Raw genomic sequence first — 10,529 nt, forward strand, 5'->3', positions numbered from 1 at the left:
AAAAGTTGAGAATGCACTAGGTGACGATCAGTTTGGCTTTAAGAAAAGTAAAGGGACCAGAGAGGCAATTCTGACGTTACGGCTAATAATGGAAGCAAGGATAAAGAAAAATCAAGGTACTTTCATAGGATTTGTCGACCTGGAAAATGCGTTCGACAATATAAAGTGGTGCAAGCTGTTCGAAATTCTGAAAAAAGTCGGTGTAAGCTTAGGGAGAGACGGGTCATATACGGTGTAAGGCAAGAATGTAGCCTTTCGCCCCTTCTGTTCAATCTGTACATCGAGGAAGCAATGATGGAAATAAAAGAAAGGTTCAGGAGTGCAATTAAAATTCAAAGTGAAAGCATATCAGTGATACGATTCTCTGATGACTTTGCTATCCTGAGTGAAAGGGAAGAAGAATTACATGATCTGCTGAACGGAATGAGCAGTCTAATGAGTACAGAGTATGGATTGAGAGTAAATCGAAGAAAGACGAAGGTAATGAGAAGTAGTAGAAATGAGAACAGCGAGAAACTTAACATCAGGTTTGATGTTCACGAAGCAGATGAAGTTAAGGAATTCTGCTACTTAGGCAGTAAAATAACCAATGACGGACAGGGCAAGGAGAACATCAAAAGCAGACTAGCTATGGCAAAAAGGTCATTCTTGGCCAAGTGAAGTCTCCTAATATCAAGTATCCGCCTTAATTTGAGGAATAAATTTCTGACGATCTACGTCTGGAGTACAGCATTGTATGGTAGTGAAACAAGGACTGTGGGATACCGGAACAGAAGAGAATCGTAGCATTTGAGATGTGGTGCTACAGACGAATGTTGAAAATTACGTGGACTGATGAGGTAAGGAATGAGGAGCTTCTGCACAGAATAGGATCGGAATGTGGAAAACACTGATAAGGAGAAGGGACAGGATGATAGGACATCTGTTAAGACATGAGGGTACTAGAGGAAGCTGTAGAGAGCATAAACTGTAGAGGAAGACAGAGATTGGAATACATTCAGCAAATAATTGAGGACGTAGGTTGCAAGTTCTACTCCGAGATGAAGAGGTTAGCAAAGGAGAGGAATTCGTGGCGGGCCGCATCAAACCAGTCAGAAGGCTGATGACCAAATAAAAAAAAAGTCTCATCATTCTTCCTGCAAACAAAAACATGTACACTGAAGAAGAGCCAAGAAACTGGTACACCTGCCTAATATCGTGTACGGCCCCCGCAGGCACGCTGAAGTGCTGCAACACAACGTGACATGGACTAGACTAATGTCTGATGTAAGGCACTAGGAAACTGACGCCATGAATCCTGCAGGGCTGTTCATAAATTTGTAAGAGTGCGAGGGGGTGGAGATCTCTTCTGAACAGCACTGTGCAAGGCATGCAAAATATGTTCAATATTGTCCGTGTTTGGAGAGTTTGGTGGCCAGCGGAAGTCAGGAGAGTGTACCTGGGGAATGGTGCAGGTGATCAGACATGATGCTTACATACGTATCACCTGTCAGAGTCGTATTTAGATGTATCAGGGGGATCGTATGACTCCAACTGCACATGCCCCAAATGATTACAGGGCCTCCACCAACGTGAACAGTCCTCTGCTGACATGCAGGTTCCATGGATTTATCAGCTTGTCTCTATACCCGTACACGTCCCACGATTTGAAACGAGACTCGTCCGACCACGCAATATGTTTCCAGTCATCAACAGCACAATGTCGGTGTTGACGGGCTCATGTGAGGTGTATAGCTTTGTGTCGTTCAGTCATCAAGGGTAGACAAGAGAGTCTTCGGCTCCGAAAGCCCATATAGATGATGTTTCTTTGAATGGTTCGTACGTAGACAGTTGCTGATGGCCCAGCACTGAAATCTGCTGCAATTTGCGGAAGGATTGCACTTCTGTCACGTTGAACGATTCTCTTCAGTCGTCGTTGGTCCCGTTCTTGCAGGATCTCTTTCCGGCGGCAGCGATGGCTGAGATTTGATGCTTTACCGGATTCCTGGCATTCAAGGTGCGCTCGTGAAATGATTGTTAGGTAAAATCGCCACTTCATCGCTACCTCGGACATGCTGTGTCTCATCGCTCGTGTTCCGACCGTAACAGCACGTTCAAACTCACTTAAATCTTGATAACTTGCCATTGTAGCAGCAGTAACCGATCTAACAACTGCGTCAGACACTCGTTGTCTTATACAGTCGTTGCTGACCGCAGTGCCGTATTTATAAATCTCTGTATTTGAATACGCATGTCTATACCAGTTTCTTTGGCGCTTCAGTGTAGAAACGGAGGATTTCCATTCCTTTCAACCTCCATCGTAAACTTGAAGCTGGGATGAAGGCAGTTAAAATGTAACGATGTTGCCATACCATGAAAGTATCGTCAACGTACCTCCAAGACCAGGCAGGATTTCAAAATTTCGTGCGTTCAAAATCTTTCATAAATAAATTGGCGACTGTTGGATATAGTAGGCTCCTTAATAAAAAGTACATCGATGTCAGCACTTAGATGGCATAGCTTAGTGGTTTCCTCGTCCAGTTTTTCACTAACTAACTGCAAGAATTCTTCAAGAGGACCCCGAGTAAAAAGCAACACTACATCAAAACTGACAACCAATTCCGAACGACCAAGACACAAAGACACCAATCGCTACATAAAAACCACAGAACTGGAAATATGATGTTCACAATACCGATATGAGGGCCAAAAACAGACTCTGTGTGTTTGTTAGCTATTAGTACAGGTTTGGTAAACCGTGGTGGTATATGGTACTATAGGGTAGATTTTTAGGGCGCATTAGCTTGTCTCAGTTATTCAGAGTGTTTCTGTACGCCCGTTTGTAGAGCTATTAAGGACTGACACTGGTTCTGTTTCGCTGGCGACTGAGCCGTTCGTACCGTTCGTGCTGTTTGTGGGCTTCCGCCCTCTGTTGGAGGGCAGACTTTATCGTTGAGTTGACATGGTTGCTGTTGTTTGTCTTCTTCTCGTGTTGACTGGCACCACTCGGTTTCGCAAGCGTTGCCTGTCCGCTAGTGGCAGCAGCGGCAGTTATCAATATGTAGTAACTGTTGCCCTATCTTTATTGCGACGTCGTTGTTTTTCCAGGTCGTGTGAGTGGGCCAGTTCGGTCAGAGACTAAGGAGGAGCCAGGTCTGCGCAGTGCCAGAACACGCCGGGACCTCTAGAGGCACGTATGGACTGCCGGATGAAAGGGCTGTGGTGACGAGGGTGCACGATCTCGTCGGAAACCGGATCCAGCAAGCTTTAAGATGTGTGCATTCCAATCTAAGTAAAGAAACTTCCACCACTGTGGTATCTCGCGATTCTCCTGTGACTTGGGTTCGTGTTGCTGCTCGTAGTGTCGCCGAGGCGAAGAGCAACGAGTGGAGAGCTTGGGGAAGGCGGATCTGATTAGCTTTCCTCGATTTCTTATTACTATTTACTGCGTTCAACTTGTTACGATTTGTTAAGTTCAACTAGAGGTGATTTTTCTTGCCTGGAGGCCGCTAACGTCCCAGTTACCTGCCGTGGAGGTTAGTGTATGTAATGGCAGCGTAGATTTCCTCGCCTTGCCGCTGCTGTCTGCTAAGGCGTGTAGTTTTGACAGCTTTCTTGATTGTGGGCCGGTTGGTGATTCTTCTACTCTGGTGATAGTGATTCCTTTCTCGTTCCGGGCGCTCTAAACACAGTATTCTGCGGACGTAGTGCAGACTGTCGGTTCCGAATTTGGCGTATTGTTCCATCGTTGCATTTGGTTTATCGGACGTCGGGTAGCTTCAGCAATATTATCATTAGTTATTCGTTAGACTGCCACTAGTCTTAGTTACCATCTTGTGAAGTGAATGCAACTCTTGGTTTCTTGGTTTTCTATCTCATCGCTCGTGAAAATGTTTATTGCCGGACCTTCTCAGACATCAGTTCCTGGATCTTCGTCTGCGGCCCCTTGGTTCTTATACGACACGCGTGTTCTAAAAGGAGGTCTGATGACCAATAGTTCAGTGTAACGCTCCTTCAGCCCACGCCTTCTGCGGGTATAATCTGCCTCAATACCCTTTAAAGAACTTATGTACTGGTCCCTGCGTTTTGTTATTGTATTATATTACAATACCTTGTAATGCCTACATTATAGGTTATATATGTCTAGTTAATAGTTCTGGTCGCCTTCTGGAATAAATCTAGCAGTGTAGTGTTCAGTGGATGTTAAGGGTTCTGTTATAAAGTTTACCGTCATCTCATTTCATCCGTTTGGTGATCAGTTGCTTTTTCTTTATTTAACCTTGCTATTTTATTTGCTGTTTTACAGCATGTTTCTAAATTTTTTGTATTATTGGCGTTCCTGGCAAGTAAGGCCTTCAGCCGAGATTGTGGTAATTTGCCTTAAAATTCTAATTTGGTATTGTATTTTAGCAGTAAGCCTTAAAACCTTATTTACTACCATTCCTGGCGTCTGATGCCTTCTGCAGTGTTTGTGGCGACTTACCTTTAATATTTCAGTACCTGTAAGTTATAAATTGCAACGAGTTATTAAGCAATACTTAATTTATAACCATTCTTGGCGTATAAGACCTTCTGCCCAGATCACAGTGGCTTGCTTTTTAAAACATTATCTGCTGTATCTGTATTTAATGGTGATTTGCTAAATAGTAACTCACTGAAAACACTATTATTTACACGGTTGTTTATTCCTAATAACGTGTGGTATTTTTATTTATTGTTGAGTCTGGATTACTAGTGTAAAATAAATTGCGTGTAACAATACAAGGCAAGCAATAGTAACTGATTACGGCCCCGTCCAAAATCGTAGCCGGCTCAAGCGGCCGAGCGCTTCAGTCTGGAACCGCGCGACCGCTACGGTCGCAGGTTCGAATCCTGCCTCGGGCATGGATGTGTGTGATGTCCTTAGGTTAGTTAGGTTTAAGTAGTTCTAAGTTCTAGGGCACTGATGACCTCAGAAGTTAAGTCCCATAGTGCTCAGAGCCATTCGAACCATTCCAAAATCGTAACCGAATCCTGTCTTCCCTTGTAAAGTCATATGGGCCGAGTTCTGTTATTGTCTAAGACGTTTTTTCTTAGAATTACTGTTTTGTTATTGTATACTGAATCCATTTTAATTGAGAACTTTCACTGTATCTTTATCTGAGAAGGAATATGGTTTGATTTTGGTATTAACAGTTTTAAGTTACTTTTGTGATCAAGGACGAGGGTTATATATGCGTGTGATTCCTTGTAACGACATATTACTCGCAAAACACACAGCTCAAACCCTATACATGAGCTACAGTGGTGACGTCTTGTGCAGCTACATTTTTATTAGAAGAGGAATCACGTATTACCAGTATTACAGAACACGAATGGGAAACTTACATTTATTAGGACACTGGAAAAATACGATGCATCTGCAAAGGAAATTCTTGTATCATGGCCTGAAGGCAACTGACGTTCCGACTCAGGTAGCGATGCTGAAAGATTCCAATGCTATATCTAGAACTGGACTGTAGGGAGGGGGGAGAGGGAGGGGAGAAGGGGGAAGAGGGGAGTATGCTCATAAGACAATACAGCCTACTGTAAGAAGCGCTTGCAACGCGTCATGTGGCGGCATCAACTATGACGCTTTTAAAATGGTTCAAATGGCTCTAAACAGTATGGGACTTAACTCCTGAGGTCATCAGTCCCCTAGATTTAGAACCACTTAAACGTAACTAACCTAAGGACATCACACACATCCATGCCCGAGGCACAACTCGAACCTGCGACCGTAGGAGCATCGCGGCTCCGGGCTGAAGCGCCTAGAACCACTCGGCCATAGCGACCGGTCTGTGACGCATTGCCAGGATGTAGCGACCAGCATCGGTTGTGCAAGAACTTCGGATCATCAAGCAGCTGTTGACTTCGTCTGATCCCATCGAGGAAATATGCCGTTGAGTATGGACTTGGATACCAGATTACTACATTCAGGACTTTTTTGTTGTGTGTGATGACTTGGCTTTTGATCTCTTGACTTCTGTTTCCGCCACCTAGTTTTGGTTTGGTCTCTAATTGACTTTAACTCAGCACAGACAGATTGCTAACTGTTTTCCTTTTTATACTATGATAGTGTTGTATAGCTCCGTATATTAGTCCGTTTCAGTGTCTAACTTGCGTGATAAATGGCATTCAAAACGCTGTTGGGACCAGTTCTGTGGTTCCAGTGATTGCAGTTGCTCTCCAAATCGAGCATCATTGCGACAAACATTGGTCGCATTCCGAAACACGTAACAGGTAGGTGAAACCCAAACGAAAGTATAAGAGAAATTTAATGGAAATCGTTGGAGGAAAAAAGGTGTAGGTTTTCTCGAAACCCTGTTGATTAAATTTAATGAACCTATATTAGTAGAAAACTGTGCAGCTCTATTCTACCCCATGGTATATCTCTCGTCGAGCAATCACAAGGATGTGATGAGAGAGACTGGGGCTGTTATAGGAGTGTAATCATTTTCCCCCCTTTCTCTGCGTGAATACAATACGACAAAAAATTAAACTGATGCTATGTGTACTGCACCGTGCACTGTTCACTGTCAGGCGGTGTATATGCATACTGATGTAGATACACACGCACTTAGAGACGATAGCAGGAGGAAATGACCTCATTACACTCTACGTGACGCTGCTGCGACATGTACCGGATCACCAAGCAGCAGTCTGGAGCAACGTCAAGAGGCTGAAACGCATCTATATCCGAGTACTGAGGCCCGTCCTTCATCTATCGAGGGAATGCCTCACTGCAGAAGAACACTATCTGCCAAGGGTTCCGCTACTGTGCGACCGGCTCTACCATGCGGCGTAAGACTGTATGAGAAATGTAGCCGATCCTTACGGGAGGTAACAATGGGCACAGGACAAACACAACAAAGTTGTCAGACTCCCTAGGACGGTAAAATGTACATCTTTTGTCACCGAAGTGATGTATCAGGAAATATGTACTCAGGCTGACTGCTGTTCAAAGGCGACGAAGGTTGGAGTTTTCACGCCAGTACCGCAACTGGACATCAATGAAATGGCGACATGTGGCCTTTTCAGAAGAAACACTTTCAATACTCCATCTGCCAAATGGCCGAAAGCAAATACTCCGCTACAGTTATCAGAAGGGTTCCCAGGATGGAGCGTTATAATCTGGAGAATGTTTTCGTGGGATTCCTTGGATGACCTCATCATTTCTGGGAGACACACTGGATCGACATAGGCATGAATCTATCCTTGGCTACCATGTCCATCCCTATACGTAGATTGTTTTCTCCTAGGTGCGATCTCGTCTATCAGCAGGAGAATGCACTGTGTCACACACCACGCACGGTACATGCAAGGTTCTAAGAGGGCCAGGATGAATTTGCCGTACTCCCCTCGGCACCAAACTCCCTGGATTTAAGCCCAATCGAGAATCGTTAGGATTACCTGGACCGCCATGGATCCTCAGCCGAGAAACCTAGCTCAGTTGGCCACGACACTGGAGTCGGCTTGGCTCCACATCCCTTTCGATGCGGCCCAGGAACTCACTGACTCTTTTCCTGCACTTCTTTCAGCGTTCCGTGATGCAAAAGGTGGTTACTCAGGCTTTAGACTGGAAAGTGTATTATCACAGATATTTCTTTATTATAGTGTCTTTTGCAGCTGAATCGAACAGGGTACTGCTCTAAGTCCAGTATGGGATGAGTATCCAGTGAAGAAGCAGGTCATGACCACGACAACGACGACGACAGGGAAACCGGCTTCATGGCCTAGGTGTCGTATCCATGAGCTGTAAATGTTACACTGATTCAGGGTTCCTTTATTTGTTTCTTATGCGTTGGTTTCGTTTTACTCGCGGTGTTCTACCACCTGCAAGCAGATCGTGCACAAGAGAATAACCACACAGCGGCTACTTTTCCCACCTGTTTCGCAGTGGTAACGAAATAACGGGTATTACTATCACGTCGAAGTCCACAATGGGGTGAGGAAGAACCATTAGTAAACAGAGCTGTGATTGAAACTTTTCGAGACTGGCTCGCAACACTTAAGGACGAATGTAACTTGCACGAATCACATAGGTCGATGAAACTTGCAACATTCATAGAATGCATGTTATTTTAATCTGCGGGCAACAGGAGCAAAATTACCAGATTTTGAAGGAAATGGTTGAAATAGCTCTGAGCACTATGGGACTTCTGAGATCATCAGTCCCCTAGAACTTACTACTACTTAAACCTAACTCACCGAAGGATATCACACGCACACATCCACGTCGAGGCAGGATTCGAACCTGCGACCGTAGCGGTCGCGCGGTTCCAGACTGAAGCGCCTAGAACCGGTTGGCCACAGTGGCCGGCTTCAATGAAATGACCCGCAGTGGCTGTAAGATATTTTTATTCAAAGGCATGACTGGTTTGGCATCGATTGAAGACATCATTAGGTAACAATGATTCTGTTTAAAAACTCATAGCGGATAGATATCTACCTTACAGTTACTCCCCATCGTTCACGTCAGGTTGTAAGCAAGCAGAAAGGTGATTGAGCGCAGAAGGCAAGGCAGTATTTAAAAGCCATCGTCAGAGAATTCAGGATGTCAAAAATGGGTCTTATTTGCAACTAAACTCTTTCCCTCTAATACACTGAAGAGCTAAAGAAACTGGTAAAGCAGCCTAATATCGCGTAGGGATCCCGCGAGGACGTAGAAGTGCCGCAACACGACATGGCATGGACTCGACTAATGTCTGAAGAAGTGCTGGAAGGAACTGACACCATGAATCCGGCAGGGCTGTCCATAAAACCGTAGGAGTATGGGGGGGGGAGGGGTGGGGGGGGAAAGATCTCTTCTGAACAGTGTGTTTCAAGGCATCCCAGATATGCCCACTAATGTTCATCTCTGGGGAGTTTGGTGGCCAGCGGAAGTCTTTAAACTCAAAAGAGTGTTCATGGAACCACACTGTAGCAATTCTGGATGTTTGGGATGTCGCATTGTACTGCTGGAATTGCCCAAGTCCGTCGGAATGCACATGAATAGATGCAGGTGATCAGACAGGGTGCTTACATAAGCTAACCTGTCAGAGTCGTATTTAGATGTACCAGGGGTTCCCAAATTACTCCAACTGCACGAGCACTACACCTTTACAGAGACTCCACCATCTTGAACAGGCTCCTTCTGACATAACCGTGCACATCCATCCGGTCGATACAAGTGGAAACGAGACTCATCCGACCATGTAACATGCTTCTAGTCATCAACAGTCTAATGTCGTGGTTTAAGGGCCCAGGCGAGGCGTAAACTTTTGTGTCGTGCAATCATCAAGGGTACATGAGTGCGTCTTCGGCTCCGAAAGCCCATACCGATGATGTTTCGTTGAATGGTTCGCACGCTGACAGTTGTCGATAGCCCAGCATTGAAATCTGTAGCAATGAGCGGAAGGGTTGCACTTCTGTCACGTTGAACGATTCTCTTCATTCGTCATTGGTCCTGTTCTTATAGGATCTTTTTCGGAGATTTGATGTTTTACCGGATTCTTGATATTCACTGTACAATCGTGAAATGGTCGTACGGGAAAATCCCCACTTCATCACTACCTCGGAGATCCTGTGTCCCTTCGCTCGTGCAAATTCACTTAAATCTTGGTAACCTGCCATTGTAGCAGCAGTAACCGGTCTAACAACTGCGCCAGGCACTTGTCTTCTTGTACAGGCCTTTCCGACACAGCGCCTTATTCTGCCAGTTTTCATATCTCTGTATTTTAATACGCATGCCTATACCAGTTCCTATGTCGCTTAGCTGTAGTACGTACAACAGTGCTAAAATTTAACACGCTCTAAAAGAGAATAACGAGAAATTAAGTAATAGCAGAACGACTGTCGTCTACGATTCCTGGGTATGATTCTGGTTTCTGTGACCCTTTTTTTAATGAGTTTTCTTTCGTATCGAGAATGGTTTTGCAGAGGTTCCCAACCAATATAGCACTAAGCTTTTCTTTTCGCTAAATACCATGGAAATCAGTAGTGAGGCAGAGGAGTTCACAATTTACAAGCATTTTCAGCTAAGGCATTAGCCTTACAAGCACCCCAAATCAGTATTCGGAACCGAGGATTACAACTATTTTTATTTCTGGTACAGTTGATGCTAGAGAAAAATTTGAACCCCTACAAAGTTTTTATGTGTTAATAGAGTAATGTCGGGATGTTGTTAGTGAAGGAACAACTTCGTATACATCTATCTTGGCGAATGTCACAAACATCTCCAAAAGTTGAAGAATTATTGGAGTATGTTTTCATGTTTTAATGTGTGTGTGTGTGTGTGTGTGTGTGTGTGTGTGTGTGTGTTTGTGTGTGTGTATGTGTATGTGTGTGTCTATGTGTGTGTGTGTGTGGACAAGGACTATCACTTCGTCAGGCAAGACACACAGTGTAATCTCAATCTCAGGTAGAGTCATAATAATTGTTCTAATCGGCTAATGAAGCTGTTAATTTTTGTGGCAGAGTATTTCTGGAGAATCACACTTCTCAGCTTAAGTGTAGACTCACTGTGGTGATAGAGAAATTCAAATATCGAG

The sequence above is a fragment of the Schistocerca piceifrons genome, chromosome 5 (genome assembly GCF_021461385.2).
Source record: "Schistocerca piceifrons isolate TAMUIC-IGC-003096 chromosome 5, iqSchPice1.1, whole genome shotgun sequence".
Lineage (NCBI taxonomy): Eukaryota > Metazoa > Arthropoda > Insecta > Orthoptera > Acrididae > Schistocerca > Schistocerca piceifrons.